The sequence below is a fragment of the Podarcis liolepis genome, assembly GCF_965112155.1.
Source record: "Podarcis liolepis genome assembly, chromosome: 1".
Classification (NCBI taxonomy): domain Eukaryota; kingdom Metazoa; phylum Chordata; class Lepidosauria; order Squamata; family Lacertidae; genus Podarcis; species Podarcis liolepis.
Genome location: NC_139554.1, coordinates 135,280,222 through 135,303,179, shown reverse-complemented (window position 1 = coordinate 135,303,179; position 22,958 = coordinate 135,280,222). Strand labels below are relative to the sequence as shown.

Genomic DNA, 22,958 nt, shown 5'->3' with positions numbered 1-22,958 from the left:
TGTCAGGGACTTCTCCATTCCTTTCAGAGTTACAGTGGTACCTCAGGTTACAGACGCTTCAGGTTACAGACTCCACTAACCCAGAAATAGTACCTGAGGTTAAGAACTTTGCTTCAGGATGAGAACAGAAATCGTGTGGTGGAAGCAGGTGGCCCCATTAGCTAAAGTGGTGCTTCAGGTTCAGAACAGTTTCAGGTTAAGAACGGAGCTCCGGAACGAATTAAGTACTTAACCCGAGGTACCACTGTACTCTGCTTGAGACAGGCAAGAAGTCCAGGGCAGAGGAAGCACGTCAGCAATAACCCTCCACCAAGAGGCCTTCAAAGGACCCTGGTTGTTACCAAAACAGTAGAAAAGAATCAAGATTTCAGAGCTAAACAGTAAGGCTAAGCTACAACATATCAACCTGAAGACCATTTCTAAAAGTGAGCAAGGCTTCATTTATAGCATGAGATGGGTTGGGACTTTTGCTCTGGAAGCAGAGACCCCTTAAACCCCATAGCTGCCTAGAAACTGCTTCATGATTCCTGAAGGGCAGTTTAAAACTGTCATTTTGAACAGTTTCCTCCCCCCCCCCAATCCTGTTCAGCAAATAACTAAGAAGGGGGAGGAAGTAAAACCCATGTGCGGGGGGGGGGGGTTGGTTTGGAAAAAACATATCCTTATCTCATTGCACCCTGTAGATCAGTTTTGACAGGTGGGTGGGACAACACATTTGTCAATCATGTGGTGTCAATGATGTCGGGTGACTGACACCTGTCAAAGTTCATTGCATGGTGTTTCCCAAACACCCAAATGGAAGCTGACTCTACACCAGGGGTCTGCAACCCGCGGCTCCGGAGCCGCATGTGGCTCTTTTACACCTTTGCCGCGGCTCTGGGGTGGATACTAGCGAGGGGAGGAGGCGCATTGTGCGCCCCAACACTCCCCACTGTGGCGGGCGCTGTACTAGCTGTGACGTCGCATGGGGGCGGTGCGTGCGTTAGTCACACACCATCCCGACGTCACCTTCCCGCCCGCCCGCCCGCTACATTGTAAGGAATAATAAAAGAAATAATAATAATAAATAATAATAAAAGAAATAATAAAAAAGTGACAAAAAAATTATTTTTATAATTACGAGTTTTGCGGCTCCCAGTTTTTTTTTCCTTCGGAAATGGGTCCAAGTGGCTCTTTTTGTCTTAAAGGTTGCAGACCCCTGCTCTGCACGCTTCACAAATTCACTCACATGGCAGAGATGCCTGTTACTGTGGCAGCACCAGAGAAACAAGAGTATAGCCCTTGGCCCCCCATCTCTTAACTGTGGGTAGCAGGGAGCCAGAGCCGCTCTTTGCCTCTGCGCTGGCACAATAAGGCTAAACAGTTTCGCTGCAAAGAGCAGTCCAAGTCTCATCTACAGAGAAAGCTAAGCCAGAACAAACCAAAACACGGATTACTCCCATTAATGACACAGCTGACTGTGATGGATATGAAATGAGAATGGATTAGTCTTTGTAAAGAGCTATTTACTAAAGGGTAAAAGGTAAGGTTCGAATCTGTGCGACGGGGTGAGCTCCCGTCGCTGTGTCCCGGCTTCTGCCAACCTAGCAGTTCGAAAGCATGCCAGTGCAAGTCAATAAATACCGTATTTTTTGCACCATAACACTCACTTTTTTCCTCCTAGAAAGTAAGGGTAAATGTCTGTGCGTGTTATGGAGGGAATGCCTACGGGTGGCATGCCTACGGATTTTCCTCCTCTAAAAACTACATGCGTGTTATGGTTGGGTGCGTGTTATAGAGTGAAAAATACGGTAGGTACTGCTGTAGCGGGAAGGAAAACGGCATTCTTACAGCTCTAACTGCATAACTAGCTCCCCCCACAGCAGTTGATATATATTGAAACAACACAGAATTTGCACCACTTGTACACATTTTGCTCTTGGCCATGGCCTGATATGAACTGGTACAGGGATCACACAGCACAGGGTGAAGAAAAATAGATCAGCGTTTTAGTCAGGTACTGTTCTTAATCAGCCGCATTAATTAAATTACAGTTATTAAATCTTGCCTGGGATATTATTAAATGTGCAAATAAGATTCAGACACGTAAGGTGTCAGATTGAAGGCCACTTGGCACCTGCTGAGTTTGTGGCTAGAGGGGAGATCTGAGACATAGTTAATAATCCATTATACTACAACAGATTATCCTTAATGGTGAATGTCAATAACTATAATACTCTGAAGGGGCAGGGGTTAGAGTTCTCATCTTAAATTGGGTGACTGTCCTCAGAAACAACATTCTGTTGAGAAAGATAGATGGGTTGACATGCATTGCAGGGGTTGGACTAGATGACCCTGAGGCCCCTTCCAACTCTACAATCCCACGACTCTATGTATTTTAAGACAGGACAACATAATGCAACAAACTCTCCTGAGCCCATGCATCCCAGACCACTGCCTTTTGTTGAGGTAGTTGCCAGTCATATTAGAATCCTTTCCTTACATTTCGGCAGAACATCAAGCAAACTGATCAGACAACAGCATCAAACAGGATAGTGTGATAGAAACTAAGTGGTCTTTTGCTGTAATGCTATAAGGGAATATGAGAAAATGGTTATTAATAGGTAAAAAAAATTAATGTTGTAATATTTAAAAATTGAAGATTAAGATGAATGAAGAGGGGAGGGATTTGCTGAATTAACAATTGGAACTGGAATACAGAAAAGGAAGGCGTGAGGAGGTCCGGGAAATAAGCAAATGAAAAATATGTGATGGAGAGATTGAACTGTTTTTTAACTATTTTTATTTTGTATTTTTCTTTTTTCTTTTTCTTTTGTAAAGTTTTTTTTTTTAAATCTTAATAAATATCTTATAAAAAACAAACAAACAGGATAGTGTGGTCTGAAGCCTAACAGGTCATACTGATGTGGCATACAAGAAACAGAGAGAGCTGGGTGCAGAAAAATCCAAAAGCCCATCATTTGGAAATTCCACTATTAGGATCAGCCAAAGAATCCTAAAAGAAAGTTTATTTAGAAGAACATTTACATCAAATAAATATCAAAAGGAGTCAATCTTTTTAAACAAATGTTGGAGGTAATGAGCTTGAGAAGAAAATATTTACTTTCCGGCACTGCTGACATAAAATGTGTGTCATCACAAGACAAAGATAAGACTCTTGCAAGGAAGCACTCAGAAGAAACCCTTACTCAGAACACCACAGAATTTAAAGAAAAAAGAGAAATGGTTCATCGTGGTGTCATAAAGTGGCCACTACTCTTGTGTAGAGCTTGCAGTTATCAATTGTCAGATGACAACCTGGTCCTATAAAGAAGAGGAGACTCCTTTTCCCTTCCAGAAATGCACAAGAGCTTCATTCAGTGCAAAAGTAGAGGGTTCTGTTTAGGAAGCAGACTTAGGACTGGCCCATCTAAACAAGGACATCTCTCCGACTGGCCCTGGCCCACCAAAGTCTCAGGCAGTGTTTGGGAACTTTCTAACTGGGGGTGACAAGTATTGAACCGGAAACCTTGCACATTACCATTATCATTTATTAAACTTCTATACATCTGAAGATCACAGGGTGATTTTCAATGTAAAAACACAAAACGCATGCCATAATAGCAAACAAAAACAATACCTCCACAGTTTTCAAGGCCACAGACCGTTTAATTAGTCGAAGGTCTAGGACTCCAGCAATGTAGGAATGCTTTACAGTCCTGCAGGTCTCTCAGGTGCAGTTAATCAGAGCAACAGTAAAGTTTCCCAAGGAAATTTGTGAGTCTTTGGGAAGTTTCCTGACTGAAAGAGTGTTCCAGACAAGCTGAGGCAGCAAGCCAGGTCACAAGACTGGGAACTTTGGATACAGATTTCAACACTTTTAAGCAATGGTTGAAAAGGCCATTACATATTATCTCAAATTCTTGCAGTAACAAATGGTTTTCCTTTAACTAGCAAAACATTGCCAGGAAAAAGCTGAGTCAATTCTGATTGCAGCTTGTGCAATGTGAATTGGGTCTCTTTGGTATGATGCAGTATTTCAGAGAAGATGCAGATTCGTGTGTCCTCCACATCCCGGGCTCCTTTAGGAGCAGGATACAAATTGAATAAATGATAGAATGATACTGATTGTGTTAGTTTTCTTCATGAGGAGTATACTCCAACAAGAAAACTAACTCATCCCCCCCTTCTGCTTCAGTCTAGTCCCTTTACAACTGCATTTCATAGAATCAGAGTTGGAAGGGACCGTGAGGGTCATCTAGTTGGACCCCCTGCGATGCAGGAATATGCAGGGGGCCTGTATCAGCACCCTGTTCTAACCCTTTAAAACTGCTTTTCCTCTGAAATTTAACCGAGTTGAACTGGTTTGAAATCCTGCTTGTTCAGATCCTGGTGGAACAGGCACACATACACAAACATTGCTACCAAGGAAGACCATAGGATAGAGAGCATATTGCTCATTCATCCCAGTGACAAGTAGGAGACTGAGCTACAGTACACAGCACACAGGCTTTGAAGAATTACAGTAAACACATGGGGAGTGCAACAGTAAACAGGACTATGCAACACAGTAAAAGGGGTCATCAGTGTCTTGTCATTAAGGGTGTTCCTCTGCCTTCACATCTGCTACTTCAATCATCCCTGCAACATGGCGAGACAAGCTACTGCAGCTACCAAATGTTTTATTGTCACTTTGACTCAAGACTTAACAGTTCTGTATAACTCCATGTGTAGTTGCCACACGGAAACTGTTGAAATGATGCTACAGGCGTACTTCAAGTTCTGTGGCGGGATCAGTCAAGTAGCCTGGAGAAGAGGAGGTTAAGGGGTGATATGATAGCCATGTTCAAATATATAAAAGGATGTCACATAGAGGAGGGAGAAAGGTTGTTTTCTGCTGCTCCAGAGAAGCGGACACGGAGCAATGGATCCAAACTACAAGAAAGAAGATTCCAGCTAAACATTAGGAAGAACTTCCTGACAGTAAGAGCTGTTCGAGAGTGGAATTTGCTGCCAAGGAGTGTGGTGGAGTCTCCTTCTTTGGAGGTCTTTAAGCAGAGGCTTGACAACCATATGTCAGGAGTGCTCTGATGGTGTTTCCTGCTTGGCAGGGGGTTGGACTCGATGGCCCTTGTGGTCTCTTCCAACTCTATGATTCTAAGTACTAAGGCCTACTAGCAACCACCAATGCTGCTGATGCTGCCAGGCTAAAAACTGACTTTTAAGCGCACATTTTATAGAGATTCTGTGCTAATTTGTTCGTTGCCAAAATACTCTGAAGGATTACACTCACTTTTTACCACAAATTTAGGGAAGGTTCACAGGCTCCCAGAAATAAGAGATGTTACATCTTTGGCTAGCCCCATTTTACTCTCAGTGGAGAACAAAATTCCAGACCAAGCAGTTTTCTATTGAGTAAAATACTTTTTCTATTCTCCTTTACTGCCCTGGATTTCTTAGTCTGTCATTCATTTCTTCCACAGATAGATGGGAGTAAATGGAGAAGCACTCTCACTGGACCCAATATCATCTGGGAGCTCTTTCACAAGCTTCTCAACACTGCTTATGCAACTGTACTCTGTTCAACTGTGCAGCTGGCTCCATGCACAAAGTGCCATTGTAAGATTGCTAGGGAGCATTGCTTGGTGAAGGAGAGCCATGGGCAATGCAGAGTTGCAATGCCAATGTCTCAATCGGCAGAAAAAATAGCAGCCAGTCAGATACCAAGCAATGAAGTGGTAAAAACACAAAAACTTGCTCCGCTGAAAAATCTTTAACCTCCCAGAATGTCTTTGCTCAACTACAACCTTTCTTTAACAGGCTACAAATCTTTTACATACTGTACTGGATTTGACACAAGACACATCTAGACAAGATAGCTCATTAGTGAAGGAGAAATGTGTGTGCGTCCTATGGAGCGAATGCAGGCTTTCGCTGAAGCCTGGAGAGTGAGAGGGGTCGGTGCGCACCGACCCCTCTCGCTCTCCAGGCTTCAGGAAGCTATCTGCAAGCCTTGGGAGCCCGGCGGGAGTTCCCAAGGCTTGCGGACAGCAGCCTGCAGCCCGAAACCTGAGGAGCGCAGCAGGGCGCACCCCGGGCTTTGGGAAGCTCTCCGCAGGCCTTGGGAGCCCAGCGGGAGTTCCCGCCGGGCTCCCAAGGCTTGCGGACAGCAGCCTGCAACCCAAAACCCGGGGAGTGCAGCGGGGGGCGCCCCAGGCTTCGGGCAGATATCTACAAGCCTGGAGAGCCCGGCGGGAGTTCCCGCCAGACTCCCAAGGCTTCGGATAGCAGCCTGTTCTGGGAGCTGGGGAAGCTTGGGCTTCTCCCGCCCCCAGCCCTGGGAGCGATGGCGAGGTTGCGCAACCTCGCCTTCACTCCCGGACCCCCAGCCCCGAGGCTAAAAACGATGCCTGGACAGCGAGCGGGATCCATCTCGCTCGCTGTCATGGCTTCTTTACTCTTTGGGGCTTGGAGGGGGAATTTTTTTTTCTTTATTTCCCCCCCCCAAAAAAAATAAGTGTGCCCTATGGGCCAGTGCGCCCTATAGGGCGAAAAATATGGTAGCTATATCTCAGGGACTGAAAGCCATGCAGGGTGTAAAGCTAGGGCCGTAGAAGCTTGTTTTATGGCTTCAGATTCTTCAAGAGAAACCTCTGGCCCAAGCTTCATCAAAGCTCTTTTGCCATTCCTGATTCACTGTATTCTGCTAGTTGACACAGGTCAGAGAACGTCAATGAAGAAAAGAAGGGGGGTGGGGGGTGAGAGTATTGTTTACAACCTAGCAGTTCATGGAATAAATGCTGCATATCCACAATCTGTGCGAGCCAATCATACTCGTAGCTCTTGTTTCTGATAGAGCCATTGAAGCAGAGCAACAAAATCCATTTATCAATGTTGAAAGTTTAATTGTTGGTAGTATTTGCTTATGCACTCATCTAGCAGAATCATACAGTCAATAAAAGGCCTGGATCCACCAAGTCCCTTTGTGCAATTATGAGGATGCATGTTTGCATGACCATAATTATAAAACACACACACACACACACACACACACACACACACACACAGCATGAAATCTGCCAGGTTTGTGTTGATTTGACCATGCTATTTCCTGCAGAATTAATGTGCTGGCTACATGACAAGCTCTTCCAGTCCTCAAAGATATACTCACCCCCTTTCCCAAGTGACCACAAAATTGGAAGAGAAGGCCAACAGCATAGAGAGGCTGGACCTGGAAGTTGCTGCTTTGGCTCCTCCAACTAGTAGATGGGTATTTCTGTCTAAGTAGAGAAGTGACACACTGCATAGCCTTGAACAGTTTCAGCAGAAGGTTCTTCCTACCAAGCCACTGTTACACCAGAAGCAAAGTCTGCAGCCTGCCATGAGATGAGCACAACTTCCAGTGCTCCCATCACCTCTTCCTAGTTCTGCTTTCCCACTCACAACTGGTCACATTTAATCTCACCACATGAGCAAGCTGTTGTTTAAATCCTATTGGATGCCCTTGTGATGTTTTGCTCAGTTTTGGGTTGCATTACTGGCAAGCTCAATTTCTTTGTTCTGTCTTAGACCAACAGACAGAAAAGATGTTTTACCAAGAAATAGAACGCCACTAGTTCAAACCTCACTATAACCATACATACCTCTCTCTATCTATCAGACCCAGACCTTATTTATAACATGGGGTGATAACATTGCAAAGAGGATTGCACACAGAGCTAAACTGTGCCCGAACAAAGCGCCATTGGACTATCGTGCTCCACCTTCCTCCTCCACCAGTGGCTAAAAGAACAACTTTTGCAGTTAGCTTCACTTTTCAAGATTCTCCCTGGCTACTTAATGTTAACATTGGGAAAGTGTTGCGCCTAGAAGTGGGACGTATTGCAGGGACTTTTCCTGAACCCATGGTCGAGTTTGGGCTCTTGCTTAGCTGAAAAATAAACTTGTCATCTTAGAAAAGCACAAAACAGGCTATTTCCATTATTTGGTATCCTTTTATTCCATTCATTGAAACAGAGGCAACAACCACTAGCCACACATGGAGAGACAAGTCTGGACACTGATTTACATCCCAAATGAATTTATGATGTAATGTGCTTATTCCCAGCAATGTTTTTACACTGCCAAGTGCCTGTAATTTTTTTTGTTCTTGTTTGAAAGCAACAAAGTGTGTGTGTGCGAATATTAACATATGAACTCAAGATCCTGGTTTAAAACAAATCCTGGCAAGTTTCATAAGAAGCTAACTTCAACCCCTGATTTCAATCCGTGGGAGCTAAAAATGGTTCCACTTTTGTCTGTATCATGCTGCCAAATGCAACACTCATTTTCTTGCCTACTCTGTGTACAGTCATTTGCGTTTCTGTTTTACTTCTTAGAAATTTTGGAAATTATGACGAATATTTTAAAAAGCATTGCTGTTCATATGCAGCTGGGCTGCTTATCGTCTTCCAAGACTGACTTTAACAGAACAAAACAGAATGTTTGGCAGGATTTGTACTATTGTGAAGTCAAGCAATCCCAAAACAGCACAGTCACACAATGAAGAGGAAGAGCTATAAACGGCATATTTAAAAGGTGGGCCTAATCAAAGAATCATAAAGTTGGAAGGGTCCCTGGACCATCTAGTCCACCCCCTGGGATGAAGAAATATGCACCCATATGCGGATGAAACCCATGACCTTGGCGTTATCAGAACCATGCTCTAACCAAATGAGCTGTGGCTGGTTCGACAGCTGCAGCCATTCCTGGATCACAGTAGTTCATTGCAGTTGGATTACTGCAATGTGCTCTATGTAGGGCTTCCCTTGTGCTTGATCTGGAAGCTGCAGTTAGCGCAGAATGCTGCGGCACAATTGCTGACAGGAGTGAGGCTCAGAGGTCTGAACTGGTTGTTTATTTGCTACTGGGCCGGGTTCAAAGTGTTACTCTTAGTATATAGAGCCCCTAACAAGGTCGCCTTACCCTACACATGCCCACATGACCACTTCAACAGAATTGGCACTACTGCAAGTGCCACAAAATACCCGTTCTGCTCGGCTGTTTAGTGTGGCAGCACCTGCACTTTGGAACTCCCTGGCTACTGAAATCAAGCAGGGGCCTTCACTGCACTCCTTTTGGTACCTACTAAAATATTCCTGTTTAGACAAGCCTACCCAGATGCTTAGGAACTGAATGTGAGCGTCTCCTGAAGGAGCGTCTCCATCCCCATCGTTCAGCCCACTGAGATCCAGCGCCGAGGGCCTTCTGGCGGTTCCCTCAATGCAAGAAGTAAGGTTACAGGGAACCAGGCAGAGGGCCTTCTCGGTAGTGGCGCCTGCCCTATGGAACGCCCTCCCAGCAGATGTCAAAGCAATAAACAACTATTTTACTTTTAAAAGTCATCTGAAGGCAGCCCTCTTTAAGGAAGTTTTTAATGTTTGATGCTGTACTGTTTTTAATATTCAGTTGGAAGCCGCCCAGAGTGGAAGCCGCCCATTATTTATTATTAATAAATAATAAATAATAAATAATAAATAATAAATAATAAATAATAAATAATAAATAATAAATAATAAATACAATAATAATAATAATAATAATAATAATAATAATAATAATAATAATAATAACAATAATAAAATTTAAATCTGTTTTAGCATTTTCACTTTTGTATGTTTTAAAGTGAGGTTATAATTTTTTTCTTGATTTGACTGTTTTATCTTTTGAAAACCACTTTGAAAGGTTTTTTTCCCAATCAAGTGGTTATGAATTTTATGAAATAAATAAATAATAGGCACCATATGTCAAATACACTTTGAATTAAAGGAAGGCTTAAGAGAAGCCTCTTGTACTGACAGAGTTAAGACAAACTGTTAGTAAGAGCAGCTAACCCTTTCTTCCCAACTCCCACACCTCAGTTGATGATTGACAGTTTAGTTCACAACAGTGCAAAGAGTTTGGAAGCTACAAAAAGCAAATAGAGATGAAAAGAGGATCAAAAGGGGAAATCTGTATCAATCCAAAGTCAGTAGAAATGTATATTCTTTGAAAACTGTTGTTGAGGGGAAAGATCTCAACCATATATATTTATTGTGATATCCACAGGCTTTCCCTTCTCACCCAGATGCTTGACAATATACCTTTGAAATAAAAAAACAACAACCAAAAATAGGTTGTTTGGCTTACAGTATCCTGCAGAGATCTTTAATTCTGCAGGATACCACTGTATATAAATTCTTTTCCCTTTCATCGCTAAAGAATGGCACGGCGAAGAGTGTTACGTAACAGAAAACTAAGAATAGTCCCCAAGGGGATAGTGACAAAACATGAGAAGAATGATCTGGTTCTTTGCCAAGCCAGCTTTCCTTTATGCTGCTATGGAAAAAGCACTTCTGAAAATGAGCAGCTTGCTTGGTCGGCGGTCACTGAGGGCCAACCACACTCATGGGGCAGAAGGGAACACTGCTGCTTCTTGAATCTTGCTAAGGCTTGACCACAAAGGTCCCCCCTGCAAACTTAGGCTGTCCTCACACACTCTCAAGCCTAGAGCTGCTGCTGTTTTCCTAACACTGTCCAAGAAACACACACTGATTGAAACATAGAAATGTCCTCTAATGCTTATCCATTTATTTTAGTTGTCTCAAAGACCATCTACCAAAGGAACAATACAGTGGAACCTCGGTTGTCGAACGCTTAGGAAGTTGAATGGTCTTCCGGAACAACCGAGGTTCCACCGTACCAGCCTTAACACACTATGCAAGGACACCAGAGCCACACTCAGATGTGATGGCACAGCTATAGCTTGTTCTATACACTGTTGAACAGGACACAATCTGTCTTGCAGATTAGCAAAGAAACCATGGTTTGCTACACCCAATGTTGGTTTGATGCCCCACCATCTCCTCTGTGAACACCTGGCTGACTGCAGTCAGTCACTGTAAGAAAGAAGACCCTGGATTAGACAGAGCTTTGCTCTGATCCCACAGGGATGAATTGTTATTTTGGTTGTCTTTGCAAGGGTGGAGGGTTGCTACAGCCTCACTGCATCACCATTTTCCCTACCCATAGCAGGCTACAGAAACAGGGTGACCCCTCTCAGCATACCCCCCAGGCCAACCACAGTCCTCAAGTCTCCCTGCCTTCCTAAACATGCCACACAGAGGCTTGCTGTCACTGCTCCTTAACCCAGAGTTTCCCAGCCTTGGGTCTCCAGCTGTTTTTACACTACGATTCCCATCATCCCTGACTACTGGTCCTGCGAGCTAGGGATAATGGGAGTTGTAGTCCAAGAACAGCTGGAGACCCAAGTTTGGGAAACCGGCCTTAACCCTTCATCTCAAGACATTGCCTACCTGGGCAGCCCCTCAGACTTCTAATGAAATCTGCTAGCAGCCCAAAATTTGTGAAAATAAAAATCAAGTGCAAGCAGGACTTGGTCAACAAGGGAGAATGGAGAGCATGTCCTACTACCACAAAGAGTGGAGGGGGGAGGGCAGCAATAGCCATTTTAAAAAAGAAAGAACAGAGGACGATGGCCTTGAAATTTTTTTTGAACAAATGCTCAAAATATCAGGCCCCCACCCAGCAAATTTTACCCATGATTAAACCCCACTGGAAGCAGCGTTATTTGATTGAATTGTGACCATGTAACTCTCGCTGCTACCAGTGGATCGTGGCCATGACTAACTTTGGCTGATTTATGTCCTTATCTTTTTGGAAATGGTTCTCTCTCCTCAGGGCAGATTTGGAAAGCAGTGAAGAAATCATGTTTCCCCTCCTACTTGCAGAAGAAGAGATTACACTGCACTAGAGGGCAGCTCTGCTAACTAGATTACACAGGATTTAGTTACAAATCCCTATCCTAGAGTATTTCACCTGCAAAATGGCTTAGGTGTCTAGCACACGGTAGAACACTTTGATGATTTCCACAGATGGCAATGTACTTCACAAAGTGCAGGAAGTGGCCCAGGACAGGAAATACAACTCTAATGGTGTGACATTTTTAAGAACTATAACAAATAAAATAAGTTAGAAGCAATAAATGGATTCTTTCATCACCTCAGTAGTATACATATTGTGTTTCCCTACAGTTCTGTTAAGGTAGCTGAAGCAGATCAGGCAGTCTGCAACGCTGGATTCATGCCCCCAAACTGCCACCATTCTAGAAGCCTGAAGAAGCTACTTTAAAACGTTCTGCTTCTGGCACTTCCCTGCTCATTTTATTTGGGAAAGAGGTGTGCTCTCGGAGGCTCCGGTGCTGCAGTTACTATTCCAAACATGGTTGGTAACCCTTAAATATAAACGAACTTCCAATCAATGTTCTAATCCTGTGCAAAACACATTGCTGGAGTATTTGAACACATTTAGTTTCAATTCAGCTGCACGGATTTAATCTAGGCGGGGAAATCAATCCATATATGAATTAGCGGTTTCTAATTTCTGTGGCATTATTACGGAGGGCTGATCTCAGAGACAGACTGGTTCCAACTCCACCACCACTGCCTTTCATCTCCCAACACTGCTATAGATGGGTAGTCAGATTAAAGTTTCACAGTGTAGCAGCAGCTAGACCATATCAGCCACACACTCAAATACTGGTGTCGCCCCAAGAGCAGGGTTGCCATATTTTGAAGAGAGAAAAAGAGGACACATTTGTCAGCGCTGGGGGGGGGGGAGTGGGCACATTCTACAATACCCCTTCAAAATATACAAACACAAGGACCTAGAATCATAGAATCATAGAGTTGGAAGAGACCACAAGGGCCATCGAGTCCAACCCCCTGCCAAGCAGGAAACACCATCAGAGCACTCCTGACATATGGTTGTCAAGCCTCTGCTTAAAGACCTCCAAAGGAGGAGACTCCACCACACTCCTTGGCAGCAAATTCCATTGCCGAACAGATCTTACTGTCAGGAAGTTCTTCCTAATGTTGAGGTGGAATCTTCTTTCTTGTAGTTTGGCTCCATTGCTCCGTGTCCGCTTCTCCGGAGCAGCAGAAAACAACCTTTCTCCCTCCTCTATGTGACATCCTTTTATATATTTGAACATGGCTATCATATCACCCCTTAACCTCCTCTTCTCCAGGCTAAACATGCCCAGCTCCCTTAGCCATTCTTCATAAGGCATCGTTTCCAGGCCTTTGACCATTTTGGTTGGCCTGGTCCTTTCCTGCATCGTGCAAGACTCACACAGCATGTATATGTTTTGCACTTGGTTCTTTAATACTGCGTAGGCAACATAAAGAGTAGCCCACTCCCGGACATTTTAGAAAATTCAAAAAATCCAACCATACAGAAATTTTACCCCTGAGAAAGAGGACACGTCCTGGGAAAAAAGAGGACATATGGCAGCCAACGGAGAGAAAAGGGGAAGGGAAAATTGATTCTAATGTGACAAAAAGACCAAAATGCAGAACTTGTCTATTGGTGAAATCTGATTAAATTATGCATAATAATTCTGTGCGGCAGAAAATTAAGATCCTGCAAAAGACTCCAGTGTTTGGAGAAAGAATGGAATCAAGCAATATATTTTTATTCAGGGATTGAAACTTTATGCCCAACAAAATGAGCTACGCTTACACTGCGATTGCCAGCAGAATGGACAGCTATCTTTTCCTTACTACTTCCTTTCAGCATGATGACTTAATACTATTTGCTGTTGTAGTTGCATACTTGACTTTATCTTATAAGACTTGACATAGATGATCACTTAAGGCTATGGAAAGCCACTTAAAAATGAGGATCCGAGTCCAGAGGATGGGGAACTTGTCCCCTCCCCACCCCCTCCACCCTCCCAATTGATCAGTCTCGGAAAGCTAAGCCAAGATCCAAGAGCTACAGTGGTGCCTCGCAAGACGAAAATAATCCGTTCTGCGAGTCTCTTCGTCTAGTGGTTTTTTCGTCTTGCAAAGCAAGCCCATTAGCGGTTTAGCGGATTAGCGGTTTAGCGGATTAGCGGCTAAAAGGCTATTAGCGGCTTAGTGGCTTAGAAAAAGGGGGGAAAGCGGAAAAAAATCGGAACACTCGCAAGACGTTTTCGTCTTGCGAAGCAAGCCCATAGGGAAATTCGTCTTGCGAAGCAGCTCAAAAACGGAAAACCCTTTCGTCTAGCGGGTTTTCCGTCTTGCGAGGCATTCGTCTTGCGGGGCACCACTGTATTCTGAAACTTCGTTCTAGTTGCTTTTGGATTTAGGGCATAGCACAAAAAACCAAATGGAATCTATTAACTTCAGGTCACCATTTGTGATTGCAGATCTCATGTCTGGATTATACATAATTCCTGCTTCACAAAATGCTGAAGGGATTTTAAAGATAGCATAGGGACACCATTTTGCAACACTGTTGACATTACTACCAGCCTTTCCTGTATTTGAAAGTCAGACATGTGGGATAAATAGGCAGTTTTAACTTCTACCAGTGTTAGCAAATGAGATATATAAGCTAATTGCCAAATGGCACCTTAAACCTTGGTTACGGTTGCCACAATGCAATGTCCAGGTGTCATTTTTTGCAATGAAATTTATTGTTTTGCAAAAAATATTTTTCATTTCATTTCTGCACAGCTCTATATTTTAAAGAATAATCTCAAAGCAGTTCATGACACATTAAAACATCAAATAAAGCAATCCGGAATAAAACAATTGCAAGCTTCAAGGAAAATATTTCAGATCTTTCTCTAAGTGACGTTTTGCTTTTCCCATATTTATTTATTTACCTGCTTAATTTATAGAGCTGCCCTTAGCAGAAGGACTCTAGGGAGCCAGTGTGGTGTTGTGATTATTAGAGTGTCAGACTAGGCCCTGGGAGATCAGGGTTCAAATCCCCACTCGGTCATGGAGCTCACTGAATGACCTTGGGCCAGTCATGGCCTCTTAGCCGACCTTGCCGGGTTGCTGTAGGGATTAACTGAGAAGGTGGGTGATCCATGTATTCCCTGGAGAAAAAGGTGGGATAGGACTGCAATAAATGAGCTCTTCTGCTCACCTGCTAAGAAAGCTAGAGGGGGCACTGGGTGGAGATGTCAGTCAGAACTTTTCTTATGTATGCTACAACAGCAGCAAGATTACTTATTGCAAAGTATTGGAAGACACAAGATTTACCCACTCTGGAAAAATGGCAAATGAAGATGATGGATTATATGGAATTGGCAAAAATGACTGGCAGAATCTGAGACCAGGGAGAAGAAATGGTGGAAGAAGACTGGAAGAAATTTAAAGACTATCTGCAGAAATACTGTAAAATTAATGAATGTTAAAATGATGTTGGACTGAAAACAAGTGATTTTGGTATTAAGGCTAATAAGAATATGTAAATATAGATAGTTATATGGAAGAAAATTTATAGTTATAATAGGTTAAGAATATAGAGTAAAGATAAATGAAAGAGGGTAAGGATTTGCTGAAAGGATTTAATAAACGGGAATACAAAAAGGGGAGGTGTGAGGAGATCAAGGAAATAAGCAAATGAACCTAAAGATATTGAAAAATGGATTATTTCTTTTTTTCTACTTTTTTAAATGTCTGTTGTTGTTGTTTTGTATTGTTTATCATACTGTTTTTCTTTGTGTAAAATCTCAATAAACATTTTATTAAAAAAAAGGAGATGTCAGTCGCCAACCGAGCATCCAGAGATCTCCACATGGTCGCAATTGAACCAGCGCCAGTCGCAAAATGCGCCTGGCTAACACTGCCTGGAAGATGAGGAGAATCCACAAGCACAGGAGGCTTCCTGTTTCAGTTGTAGCAGCTGAATGTCAGAGCAATAAGAAAGAGCTGTGCAACGACAGCGCCAGGACTGAAGGACTTGCAGCCCTCATGCTACTTGTGTTTCCTCTTCACGGCAGTCATGGCTGCAAAGGACCAAGATGTCCAAACAGTCACACTGTTGTGTGGGGGCAGGAAAAATAGTTACATGCAATATGATTGATAATCAATTACCCTTTATCCTACAGGGCCATGTTCACAGGTCTATGCCAAACTATGCATTGCCCTTGCAACTCCCCCATTTGAAATCTTGCAGTCCCGCAACAGCGAAATAGCACCTACTTTTCAAGCAGCATACTGACCAGGAGCAAAATTTAAGACTATTACCAACCCCACTCCCAGCCTCACAATACGGATGCATTTTGCCCATTGTACTTCTGGGCTGCATCAATAGGAGTATAGCATCTAGATCAAGGGAAGTAATAGTGCCACTGTATTCTGCTCTGGTCAGACCTCACCTGGAGTACTGGGTCCAGTTCTGGGCACCACAGTTCAAGAAGGACAATGACAAACTGGAACGTGTCCAGAGGAGGGCAACCAAAATGGTCAAAGGCCTGGAAACGATGCCTTATGAGGAACGGCTAAGGGAGCTGGGCATGTTTAGCCTGGAGAAGAGGAGGTTAAGGGGTGATATGATAGCCATGTTCAAATATATCAAAGGATGTCACATAGAGGAGGGAGAAAGGTTGTTTTCTGCTGCTCCAGAGAAGCGGACACGGAGCAATGGATCCAAACTACAAGAAAGAAGATTCCACCTAAACATTAGGAAGAACTTCCTGACAGTAAGAGCTGTTTGACAGTGGAATTTGCTGCCAAGGAGTGTGGTGGAGTCTCCTACTTTGGAGGTCTTTAAGCAGAGGCTTGACAACCATATGTCATGAGTGCTCTGATGGTGTTTCCTGCTTGGCAGGGGGTTGGACTTGATGGCCCTTGTGGTCTCTTCCAACTCTATGATTCTATGATTCTATTCTATTCTACTTAGAGCTTCAGAATAATTATGTAAACAGCAGTCCATCTTTCCAGATGGACTCACTGCCTGTGACGGCAAGGAATTCAACTCTGTGTTTTAATTTCCATCTACAAATGGGAACTGAAGCAATTACATAGGTTCCTTCATGGGTGCAAAACTAGGGCAGACCTCAGCTCAGACTAAGGAAAAAGTAAGGAAATATAAATGCACCCTAGTTCTAGCTGGGAGTCTCCTCCTCTTGAAAGCAGTGGGGAAGCAGGCATATTGACACAGTGCAAGCCAGAGACGAGAAATCAGACATGCTGGCTGGATGCTAGAAAGAAAGAAAACAGAGAAGGAGAGAAAGAGTGCTAAGCCCAGGAACAACTTCTGTCATGGCTAGTAAGCTGAACACACCAGGGACTTAAACAGAGAGCTAGGGCTGGTAGGCATTAGCATGAATGTGATGAAATGAAAGCATATTAAAATTAGAAAGCACTAAACTGCAGCTAAATCACTGGCTACTACTTGCTGGAATCCAAGTTAAATGTTAATAAGTAAATGTATTCCAATAAATTGTTAGCCTGGGGGCTAAGAGCACCACTGCAGAATAGGCATCACTCAAGAGCTGGTGGAGCCACATGGCGTCTGTATAGCTCAAACATTCCAGGTCACAGATGCATGCTCTTGAGAAATATTCTTGAAAGCCACCACATTTGGGCCATAACATTCTTGCACGCAGAAAGAAAACAGCATCATTGTCCTATTGACAAAAACAAAAACAAAAAAAACACCTCCCTGGTGCCTGAAAAAATCAAATTTGCAATATTTGGTTTTTTAATGTGCTAGAAAGGGGCAGGATGCAAAAAATGCTCCATAGGCTTCTGGAAATCCTGGAAAAACAGTCTCCACAAATAAAAAAACTAGACTTTTAAGACCCCTGCACAAGTAAAAATCAATATTTGTGTGCAGTGATGGCAGACACGCATCTGGAAAAGTTGATTGCTAGATAAAACCTACATCCTTTTGTTCATGTTGTCCTAGCAGCATGGTTTGGAGAGGAAGACTACACATTACACACAACAGTCTGTAAGAAAACCAGAACACCTTTTATCTTAAAAAGGGGGCCCTGAGCTGAGATGCCACAGGGGTGTGTATCTGCGACACATACCTGCCTATTCCTCCCACCACCTGCTTTCCCTCTTCTTCAAATTACAGCCCCTTGCAGGTTTCTTTCTCCACAAATATTGCACTAGCAGATAACCACAGCTAACCAGTCTTCTCCCCGGCTCAAAGATACATAGGTTTTTCTTGCCAGGTAATTATAACTTATGAATGACAAAACATAATAATTAATAAATCAAATAATCAAAAGGATTTCTCCTAAAGTCATTCTCCCACCATATATGGTGGACCCAGGGAGGCCCTCATTTGTGTGCGCCCTCCATGTGGGGTCCAGACAGTGGCAATATGAGAACGGGGCCTTTTCTGCAGTGGCTCCCCATCTGTAGAACGCTCTCCCCAGGGAGGTTCATCTAGCACTTTCACAGTATATCTTTAGATGCCAGGGGAAAGCGTTCCTCTTCAACCAGGCCTTTGGATGATTAATTTTCTACAGCCTTTTAAATGTGTTTGTAGGGTGATGGTCATCATTTTGTTGCTTTTATTTTAACTATTTATTTGTGCATTTATCTTGTGAACTGCCCCGAGATCCTTCGATGAAGGGCGGTATATAAATCTAATAAATAAAAAATAAATAAAATAAGAAGACCTAATTACAAACATTAGCTCAATAAACATTAGCTTTCAAAACTGCTGGAACCCAGGACAGATTTTTATATTTAAGCATGCCTATATTCTGAGGACACCTCCTCTGCAACATCCGAAAAAGGAGAGGCCTTGCAAGTCCTGGGCCGATGCCTAGACTCTGTGGTGAGCCAAAAAACTGAATCCTGGCGAGACAGAGGCACTGTGAGTGGGTGGTTCACAACCCTGGATAATTGGTCAATTGCCTGCTTTCCCCAAAGAGCAAGTTGCTGTACTTTCCCCAAAGAGCAAGTTCGTAGTGGCTCATGGACTCAGCTTTGTTGCTAGAGGCCCACGTGACCTTGGTGGCTAGGTGCGCTTCAACTACCAGCTTCAGCTAGCAGGACAGATGTGGGCGTTTCTGGATTGGTATAGCCTGACAGCTGTCATCCATGCGCTGTTAACATCCAGGCTGGATTACTGCAATGCGCTCTTTGTGGGGCTGCCCTTGAGGTGCGTCCAGAAGCTGCAGCTGGCAGGATATTGCCAACAGGTCACTCCACTGTTGAAAGAATTGCACTGGCTGCCAATCAGCTACTGGGCTAAGGTTAAGGCGCTGGTTTTGGTGTATTGGTGTCCCTTGCTGCCCTGGCCTCCTTTGGCTGGAAGGGCAGGATATCAGTTTAATGAATAAAAATAAATAAATAAATAAATATCTGAGCCCCACCATATAGTTAAAAAAGACCTCAGAGATTCTTAAGCAGCAAAGCAGACTACTGTACTGTCAAACTGCATCTAGAAGCAGCTGCAGTGTCATCCAAGGTTTACTTGGGCAGAGTTTGCAGGCTCAGCTGCAGTGGCCTGTGTCTGATCCACACAGTCCATGAAAAGGCAGAATTCTCAAAATCACTCCAGGCAGTTTGCTTATCTTGTCACAAACAGAGCCATGACTAAGCCTCACAGTTAGAGGGAATAAAACAAGTGAGCAGAGGGTTTGTTTCTTCCACGCTGTCACCACACATAAATATTAAGAAACCTTCTCTTCAAACACCATCATTTGCAAGCAAGGGTGCCAACTTGAGTAAAATATGGGAGGGGCAGGTAAGCCCCACCCCACATAATTAACACAGTGTGCGCACACACACCATTTGAAAGGCAATGTCCATCAACTTGGGGGGCACAGCCCCTCAAATATTTTATTGGGTGGGCCAAAGGGACATTGGCCCCTTGGAGTTGGCTCCTATGTTTGTAGGATCAGGACTGAGCCAGGAAGTCACTCGTGTTGGCATGCAGCTCAAGTGCTGTCCCTCAGAATCCCCTCACCTGCCCTGCACTTTTAAAAAAATCATCACTTCAAGCAGTCCTGGGCTCCCCCAAAGAAGCCTGTCAAGGAGAATTGTCAGGAGACCCCTATTCCCCCCAGAGCTACAATTTCAACACAGTGACAATCAATCCCTCTTCCCAGGGAACTCTGCAGATTGCAGCCCTTTGAGGGGAACGGGGTCTCCCAACAACGCTGAGCACCCTTAACAAACTATAGTTCACGGGGTTCTTTCAGGGACTGTTTAAAGTGCTAAGGTGCTGCCTTAAATGTAGTGAGGTTAGGGCCTAAGAGAGGGATGGGGAATCTTCCGCCATCCAGAGGTTGTGACTCAAAGTCCCGTCACACACACACCCCAGTCAGCATGGACAAAGGTCAGGGCTGATGGAGCTGTGGTGCAGCAATATCTGCAGGGTTCTCCATCGCACTGTAACACATCAGAGTGCATTAAGCGGCATCGGTCACTGTACCACCAAATCTTCCGATGTACCAAGAGTCCTGGATTTGTGTCTGCTGCAGCCTCTTGGGCAGGCAAAATGTCTTGAATGGGACCTGTCTAGAATTGGATACTACCAAAGTTCTCTTAGAACTTGGAAGGCAAATAGCCCGATCAGAGTGATGCCAAGTAAATGTTCTGCTGCCCCCTGCTTTGTAGGAATAAGTAGGGTGTGTGGAGCACAAACTAAAGAACTAAGAACGGATTTGCCCAGTACAATAAGAGAGGTCATCTCTACTTTCTGACTCCTCACCAGCGGCCTTAGCCAACAGCTTTGAAAGTTTAGCTATCCCCATGCAAATACTAAAATGTCATAAAAAGATTGTTTTTCTAATCTGCACTGAGTTTCTAGTTTTATAGTACATTATAAATACTTAAATGTTTGTATCATCATCTCAGTAGATGTAAAGGGGGTTGGGGACAGCACATAACACAGGAACTGTTTGCACTGCTATTCAGGTTGCTGCAATGATTTACACAACTAAAGAACAACCTTTTGCCCGTAAGCACTTTTTTTGCTACTACTAGCTATAGTAAAGTTTTAAAAAATAAACAAAAGCATCAGCAGAATATAATGTCCTGTAAATATCATGGAGGAATGGCCAATTTTTTCTGCTGCTTTGTATTAGAAGATTTTGGGGCAACTTATAATAGGCTGCTTGGATGAGGATAATAAACAATGATAATTTTATTTATATCCCACTCTTCAGAGATAATTGAGAGCAGTTCACGCAATACAGCAACAAAACCTAGTAATTTAAGTTATTTAGCAAACACAATGAAAACCACAGCACACCCATCTATAATCTATAATAAACCATCTATAATCAACCATACAAAATACAGCCGTGGACAGAAACAAGCCAGACCACCAGCCAACACAGAATTACCCCTCCCCAAAGGAACCGGATCATCTTGATCACATTTCCCCTCCTGGTTTTACTAACATTCCCCCTTCGCGGTGCTACGCAGGAGATCCTCAGAACAAAGCCTGGTTCAACTTTTGGTGTAAAAAATCGACTTAAGAGCGGGGTTCAAAAGAACAGCCATTGTTTTCAACACATCAGGTAAGCCTTCTCCACGTGTACTCGACCGACTTCAGAAGGGCTCATTCCCACGATCCCAGCCTCGGGGAACTGCGGCGGGTTCTTCTTCTGGATCCGCAAAGCCACACGGGGCGCCGGAAGGAGGCGCCGTCCGGGGGCCCAAAGGGAATTTCCCTTCTTTGCATCCAGCTGCGAGCAAAGCCTGGGCAGCCCCCCCCCCCGGCCTCCATCCACGTCGCTCGCCCCCCAGCTGCTCTTCCCATTCTCGAAGGAAAGGAGACCACCCCGAGCCGGGTGAAGGGCGCTCCGAGCGAAGGACCCGGTGCGGCCGAAGGCGCCGGGCGAAGCCGGGGAGCGGCGAGTCCCCCTCGGCCCGAAAGGCGAGCAGCGGCGCGCAAGGGAGCTCCCTCGAGGGGCGCGGCGCCTGGGCCCGGCGCCTGGGCTTCTCCGCCCCCGCTCCCGGCTCGCATCCCGGTGGGGTATTGCAGACCCCAGCCAGCATGCTCCAAGGGAGAAGCCCCCCACAAAACAACCTCCCGCCCCCGGGTCCCCGCCCCGCCCCACCTCGCTCTCCGCCTCCCTCGGGGTCCCTCCAGCCGAGAAGCTGCACTTCGCCCGCCGAAAAACACCCCCCGACCCCGCACTTGGAGGGAGATGTCGGAGTCCCAGCGCCCGCGCGCTCCCTTACCTCCTCCGCCGGCCGTCGAGCCGCCCGCCCCGGGGCCAGCAAGGAGGGCAGCGCTCCGGCGCCGAGTCCCTCGCCTCGTCCGGCCGGCCGGGAATGGAGCCGAGCAGCAGGCGAGGCTGGCCAGCGAGCGAGCGAGCGAGCGCCTCGGCGTCCCCTCGACGTCCGCGCAGGGACCTCCTCGCTGATGTCACTGGAGGGGCCGGGCGTGGAAGGGGGACGCCCCGCCGGGGGGAGGAGGAGGAGAAGGAAGGCGCCCGGCGGGGAGTCGCACGGCGCCCCTCGCCCGCCCCCTCGGCCCCGCGGGAAGCGGAGGGAAGGCGCCCGCGGAACCCACCCCCGGGCTCCCTCGCCTTGAAGGGGACCTTAAAGAAACATCAAGCGAGCGAGCGAGCGGGAGCCTTGCCGTTTCCCCCGTGGATTTCGGAGGGCTGTGCAAGGGGCGCCCTCCGCCTTTCGGGGGGGGGGAGAGGGAGGGCCAAGCGCCACGGCCTCTTTCTCCGGGGTCAGGAGAGCGATCACGGAAAAGACGGTGGAAGGAGGGTCTGATCCCCCCCCCCCCGGGTAGGACTTGGAGGCAGAAGGCCAGGTCACCCCACCGGGGAATAAAGAAGAGGGTCGCCACGGAGCTGGAGAGTTGCTGAAATATATACATTTTACAAATAACAAAATTCCTTCGGTGGTTTTCTTTTTTAACTGTTCTCCATCCATTCATGAGAACTGAACTTCCTTCTGAGAATTATGGAAGGGGAGAGAACATGTTGGTGGGATTTTCAGAGGGGGGGGGTATAGGATTGCCACCTGTCCTCTTTAATACAGGATTGTCCCTTATTTCAAAGTAAAACGTTGTGTCCTATATTGATTCAATACAGGACAGTTTGCCCTTTATTTCTCCTAATTCTTCTCTGCTCCTATACACTCTCTCTTTCTCGTGTGCGCCAAGTTAAGGATCCCCTCCAACTGCCTGCCTCTGCTCTTGCAATTGGCTTGGCT

At 45.1% G+C, this 22,958-nt stretch overlaps 1 protein-coding gene and 1 long non-coding RNA gene across 8 annotated transcripts in view; both read right to left on the bottom strand.

The window, feature by feature from the left end:
* Window positions 1-22,341, bottom strand: part of SH3BP4 (SH3 domain binding protein 4) — a 42,340-nt gene extending 19,999 nt beyond the window's left edge. Inside the window, exons 1-3 of one of the 7 annotated variants that reach the window (XM_083472833.1) lie at window positions 21,969-22,152; window positions 18,073-18,409; window positions 7,151-7,259 (exon numbers count right to left, since the gene is read on the bottom strand). The gene's annotated coding sequence lies outside the window, so the exon portion shown is untranslated. Of the gene's footprint in view, window positions 1-3,619; window positions 3,772-6,529; window positions 6,683-7,150; window positions 7,260-14,943; window positions 14,980-15,563; window positions 15,804-18,072; window positions 18,410-21,968 lie in introns of those variants that run through there. The other 6 variants (XM_083472835.1, XM_083472834.1, XM_083472832.1 and 3 more) reach the window with 6 other exon arrangements.
* On the bottom strand, window positions 8,153-9,708 carry LOC310686131. Its single transcript, XR_014515724.1, has 3 exons — window positions 9,592-9,708; window positions 8,736-9,149; window positions 8,153-8,681 (listed from the first exon to the last, which is right to left on the bottom strand). It is a non-coding gene; the product is annotated as an uncharacterized lncRNA (long non-coding RNA).
* Window positions 22,342-22,958: the final 617 nt, after the last annotated feature.